Here is a 6,614-nt window from a genome sequence, read left to right as displayed (position 1 = left end):
GAGAAGAAGGTTATCCTGTTATGATACCTTTATCCAGGGAAATATTCAGGTGTAGGGAAATGTAGATGTGTAACGAAGGCTGAGTTGACGTTAACATTTCCCCAAAAATATTTTGCCCTGCAATATACATTTTGATGGGTGCAGATTATTCAGTAAACAGTACTCAAATCAAAAAGAAAATTGGAGCAATCTGATGCCATTTCAATTTTTTCTGCATAAAGGTCTGCAAAAGATACACAGGCATCCAAAGTGATGGTGCTTATAGTGTGGAATTTTAGGGTGAATTACCCACCCTTCATCATATTTGAATGATCCTGTTGGTTTTCATGTGACATGGATATCCCTTCTGCTACCAATGAAGTCAGCAGCGTGTTGTTGTTTTCAAAAAGATAGGAAATCTGCTTACATCACAAGTAACATCCTTCATCAGGTTTTCTGCAGTAGGTTTCAGTAAATGAACAGCAGGGGCAAAGGAAGAACAGAGAGGGTGATTAGTATTGGCTTTGATATATATATCGCAGTGGAGTGCAGAAATGAATAGTCTGTTAAGACTGGTGGTTGAAATAATAAATAAACTTAAGGTTCATTATACCTGGAAAATGCTGCTGCTGCTGCTGCTGCTGCTACTACTACTAACAATAATAATAATAATAGGAGGCTGCTGCATAGGTGCCATAGGGCTCTGTCGCCTTAAAGAGACAGTGTCATTTTTGTCCTCCTCCTCACACTGTGTCATTTGGGTGCAGATCTGTGAGGCTGCACATGAAGCACCATGAGCAAAGGAACAACAAATAAAGCAAATTCATGCCCCAAGTCCTTTAAGCACCTGGCAGAGTCCCAGCTTTGGTTCTTTGAATTCATAAAGTTGTGTGTTTGTTACTTTGGATTAATTAATACAGAGCACAAAAAACCCACATGCGTTGGGGAGGGGAGATATGGGCCATTTAGACAACTTCCTTGTTTTCATCCGGAATTTGTTTTTTAAGTTGTTTTAAAGCTTTTATTTTTTAAAAAAAATATATGCCTTTAAAAATATTTTTAAAGGTGTACTGTTTTAAAGTATTTTGCTTTTAAGATATTTTAGGGTTCTTTTAGTGTTTTTGTTTACCACCCTGGGCTCCTTCTGGAAGAATGGTGGGATAGAAATTTAATAAATAAATAATATTACCCACACCAGAAGGTCCCAGGGTAGGCTATAACCATTTAAAATTCAAAATTAAAACAGATTACAATCACATCAATAGGATGGCTCCTGAAAAAAAGCAAAGTATCAAAGGCCAGGGTAAAGAGATACGTCTTCTGTTCAGTAAAGATGGCAGATGCACTTATGTGAGGAGGGAATTGCACAGTTTAAGGGCTGACACAGAGAAAGTCCTCTCCTGGCCCACCATCTCCCAAATTTCTGCGATCCAATTTTGTGGACAAACATACATGCGACCATTATGGAGCCATGAGGTTAACACTAACACTAAGATAAAGGACGAAGGAAGGTAATAAATCTGAGAAAAACTATCAAGAATAAGTCTACTGCCCCTCCACCACTGGTTCAGATTACTTGTTACAAGCATTGGGGCTTTCTTACATAAAATACCTTAATAATAATTTTCTTAATAAAAATGTAAGAGTGTCATCATGCAGCCCCCACTGGAGGATTTATAGCGCTGCATCACAATCCTGGATTTGGAGGAAAGGGGAAACAAAAGTGAAAATGGGGGTGCAAAGGAGGTTGCAAAAAAAGGAGGGGATAGGAGACATGGGAATGGGGTGAAGGTGAAAGGGGCTGCAGAATAGGAGGAGATGGTGACTTCATAATTGTATGGAAGGTTAAAAGCATGCTTAGTAGTTGCAAGGTGTGGGAGATGCAGGAGGTTACCATGAAGGAAGTTGCACACAAGGAGGGGGAGGAGACATGGACAAGGGAAGGTGAAAATAGGGGTGCAAGGCAGGGATGCAAAATAGAAGTGGCCTCACATATGGGGTTCGAAAGGTGGAAAGGAGACTTAATGGTTGCATGAGGTGGGGTGGGGAAGCTCTGGGGGTTAATGTGGAGGGGAAATGATGGGGGTTGGTGAGCACAGCAAGCAAGGGAGTAACCCCTAGTACTCTCAACAATTGGAACAGCAGTGAGGGTGGACTAACAGATTTATTCTCACTGCTGCATCACATGTTTACTTAACTTCCATGCAGAATACCTGTAGAAGGGTGATTGCGTAAACATCAAGATTTTCAGAGTAAGAATATCTAGACAGCATTCAAGATACACCCTAGAGCAGGATGGAAACCTGTAGCCTTTCAGATATTCTTGGATTACAGCTCCCATGGCCTGGGGCTTATGGGAGTTCAATTCCAATACCATATGGAGGGTCACAGATTCTCCATCCCTGCCTTAGAGCACCACACTAAGACGACTACCATCTTGGATGCCTTTTATCCCCCCTAGTATCCAGCTGGGTGCATATACTCACATGACACAAGTTGGCAACAACTGAGTTGTCAACTGTGGTATGCTGGTTAGAGTGGGAGTCCAGGGTTCAAATCCCTGCTCAGCTGTGAAGCTCACCGGATAACCTTGGGCCAGTCACTGTCTCTCAGCCTACCCTAACTCATAGGGTTGTTGTGAAGATAAAATGGGAGGGGGAGAAGCATGCTTGTGCACCACCTTCAGCTCTTTGGAGGAAAGGTGGATATAAATAGAATAATGATAGAAATAACCATCAATAGTGTGGATTCTCCTTGAACAAAAACTGCCCATACTGCTTAAGACAGGAGTTCAATAACCTCGAAGTCCCTGAACACCCTTTGGGGGGGGGTCAGATAGACATTATCTTTTCAAGAGAGCGAACAAATTCTAATGCATACAATCTGTATGATATCATTGCTTCCATTTTAAACTTGAGGTACCAAAAAAATAAATAAGATATGCAGGTATTGGAAGCTGCATTGTGCCCAGGTGTTTCATGACACTAATTCAGCACTGATGAAATAGTGGTGCTTGTTTACAACACTGAAATGTTCAAATATGAATGATCAAGGAGCAAACAAACAGCAACAAAAAAGACCTCCCTGGTTCAGGGAAGAGACAACTTCTAAATTGTCTGCAATTCTCCGCCACTTTCATTGTTATTTGCAACCTCGCCGTTTCTGCCATTTTTCAAATCGTCTGTGATATTTGCCAGATTAAGTTGTTCCATAATCACCGCAGGCTCAGAACATTCAGCATATGACAATGTGTTCTGAGGATAATGGTGTTCACCTAGAGAAGAGTAATATCTTTTCCCCCAACATTTGTCTAACTTATTAGTATTCAAGAACCTTACAGAGAGTCTGTGACCTGTTTGTGTAACGGGTACAGCCAGGCATTCGAGGTTATGTTAATTTCCTTTTGATCTGAAAGGATAAAATATAATGGAAGAGAAAATTAAACAAAGGCTATATACAAAAATCTTCTTTGCCACTTGAGGAAATGTTCCATGTGACAATTTTATTAATACCATTGAAGGGACTTTTTTTTTTTTTACTGGCTGTGAATGATAGGCATAAGTGACTTTATGGAGTCTCTATCTGAGCTGTGGGAAATTATGTTTGCACTCTGGGGTTACTGTGCTGCCGGAATATGCTTATTTTCCATCGGGGGAGAAAAAGGTAAGGAATTGAGACAGAAAGTGAGACAGGAAATGCTCAGACTTTCAGAAGGTACATGCTTGTTTTAGTTCTGTGCAGACAATGTATCAGGTAGGAAACATTATAGTTGTAGGGTAACTAGGAATGGGGGAGACTTTTGGATTGGTTAACATATTAATACAAATCGAACTAATTCACAGTGCTCAAAACCAGGTATCTATTAGGAATTGTAGGGCAGAAGACAGGGAGATGAACAGGCAGAGCCAACTAATTTGAATTTTGTTGCCGTCCTCCCTAATGAGTTCTACCAGGGCAACAATATGACTAAGTTGGGGGGGGAACCCCCGGACAGGCATTGCCACCCCCTGGACTGCTTTTAAAGAAGGCCAGCAAGTGAGCACAAGCTGATGTTTTTGGGGCAGTGCCCCACTCACCCTAATGGACCAGCCTCCAATGCTTAAAACAATATGTGAACCAAAACACGGCTTTGAAATCCACCTTTCTCTAGATGCTGTGAGTCAGTTCTTCCGCCAAGAAACGTATACAAGAACTGTGTTTCAAAATGCATATATTAGTGGAAATAATGTGCAAAAGTTTATTATATTAGGGACTTTTGTTTGTTTGTTATATGCCTTCATGTCGATTATGACATATAGTGATCCTATGAATCTTTGTTATATATAGATATAGATATATAGATATAGATATATTCATTGGGTTTTCATGGTAAGAGGAATTCAGAGGTGGTTTACCATTGCCTTCCTCTAAGCCTACGACACCCGGTGATCCCAGGTGGTCTCCCATCCAAGTATTAACCAGGCTTGACCCTCCTTAGCTTCCGAGATCAGATTAAATTGGGCGTGTTCAGGGTAGTATGGCCATAGACATATTAGGGACTATTGCTTGCAAATATGTGTACACAGTTGACCTCCTGGCAGCAGAGTTGCTTCCATTTACTGGGAGGGAGGGAGGCCAGGCAGCAGGTATGTCAGCACTCTGTGGGTATGCCAGCACCCACATCTCTGTGTGGATGTACCAGTGCCAGGTTATTTCAGCTGGTGTGCCTGCACAGTGCTAACATCCATGTTGCCTTCCTGCTCCCCTTTCTGGAAAGCAACAGCAATTCCGCTGCAGGAGGGCAAGGGGTGAGATGCCCCCCCTTCCTACCAGTGCTGCTCCCTGGAGACAGCATACAGCTTTCATGATGGCTAAGAAATTGAATTCAGTTTACATTTCAAGTCCAGTCTATCAAATTTGCACTTCCTAAACAATATGAGAACCAAAACACAGCAATCCTTCGGAATTTGCACTTATTCAAATTTTGCAATGCAGTTTGCAAAGCAAACTGTTTACAAAACTACATATATTGGGAGAGAGTGTGCATAAAAATGAAAACATGGGTGAAAATATGCTTTATAAGAAGAAATTGCTTGGGAAAAGGTGCACAAAATGGTTTATTAAGAGAAATTTGCACTAAAATGCTCGGGGAATTTTCATGAGGATTGGCAAATTGGTGCAGAAATGTGGAGAACTGAATTTAAAATCAGGAAAATGAAAAACTGAGAGAACCGACAGTGGCAGATTTTTCCATCCCTAGTTATTGATAGTACTCTGTGAATCAAAGAGACCTAGGTTGAAATCTGTACTGTGTCATCATGCTTACTGACTGCTCTTAGGCAAGTGTGTCTCTGAGATGAACCCAATTCATGGAACTGTTGTGAGGATAAAATGACATGACACCATTGTGAAGTCCTTTGAAAGAGTGGAAAAATAGATGCCAGTGTAGTTATATTTGAAGAATTTTTTTAAAAAAATAAATGCAGACATCAGCTGAGTACTTGGAAGAGTACAGTTACAGTACAATCCTGTGTGTTTCCACTCAGGAGGAAGACCCATTAAGGCCCCATCTGTACAATACATTTAAAGCACCACCATACCATTTTAAACAGTCATGGCTTCCCCCAAAGAATCCTGGGAACTGATTTGTTAAGGGTGCAGAGAGTTGTTAGGAGACCCTATTCCCCTGGCAGAGCTAAAGTTACTAGAGTTCTCTGGGAAGAGGAATTGATCGTTAAACCACTCTGAGAATTGTAGCTCTGTGCGGGGAATAGGGGCTTGCTTACAACTCTCTGCACCTTAACAGATTATAGTTCCCAAGATACTTGGAAGGGAAGTGGTATAATACAACTTTAAATGTATGGTGCAGTTGGGGACTGACTAATGTCATGAGCTTTCCTCCCAGGTAAGCATGTACAGGATTATAGCCTTTATCATCTGAAAAACAGTAATCAATTGGCATCATAGTAAAGCAAAGCATTTCCCAACATCCAAGTGAGGTATGTGTCATCTTCCACTGTCTCTCTTTGCCTTTTTGTTTGTGACTCCTACATTTTTCAGAACTTACAACCTTTAACAAACAAGTTTCCTCTTAAAATCAATAGTCCTTATCTTGATATCTCAGAGACATTTTGGATAATTACTCAATATTGCAGGCGGGGAGAGACACACAAAACCTCTGCTGGTTTGTAAGGGGGGGGGAGTACTTTGTGTTAGGAAGCAACATAAGGCCATCAACAAAAAAGACAAATTATGACTGTCAGCTACATTTTTCAGGTTATAATGACATTTGGGCACCATATAGTGCAACAAAAGCTTAGCTTTTCAACATGCTTAAAGCCATAAAAAAAAACAAGATTATTGTTGTTTTGTGCCATTATAATGCATGCAGAGCTTGAATTAGTGCTCCTTTAGTGAGCATAAAAACAAATTGTAAATCCAATTGGCTTTTAGTAATATGAATTTTGTCAGTAAAGCGCTTTTTATTCCATTAAAGGAAGGCAGATCATCAGAGAATGCTCTTTGTTTAGAATGACAGTATGGCTCCTGACAGATTTTTCTTTCTTGGGCTCTTACAGCTATCTTCGAAAAAGAAACCTCGAAAAGACTCCTCAATGGTAGCTTCACCCAGATGTTCTCTGTATTTTGGGAGGGCT

The 6,614-nt window shown here is 40.7% G+C and overlaps 1 pseudogene; it reads right to left on the bottom strand.

Moving 5' to 3' along the window:
• Nucleotides 1-4,388: 4,388 nt before the first annotated feature.
• LOC133369447 (5S ribosomal RNA) lies at nt 4,389-4,507 on the bottom strand (annotated as a pseudogene).
• Nucleotides 4,508-6,614: the final 2,107 nt, after the last annotated feature.

Source organism: Rhineura floridana, chromosome 13 (genome assembly GCF_030035675.1).
Source record: "Rhineura floridana isolate rRhiFlo1 chromosome 13, rRhiFlo1.hap2, whole genome shotgun sequence".
Taxonomy (NCBI): domain Eukaryota; kingdom Metazoa; phylum Chordata; class Lepidosauria; order Squamata; family Rhineuridae; genus Rhineura; species Rhineura floridana.
The sequence above is the reverse complement of the archived record's forward strand: the minus strand, read 5'-3'. Positions and strand labels throughout refer to the sequence as shown.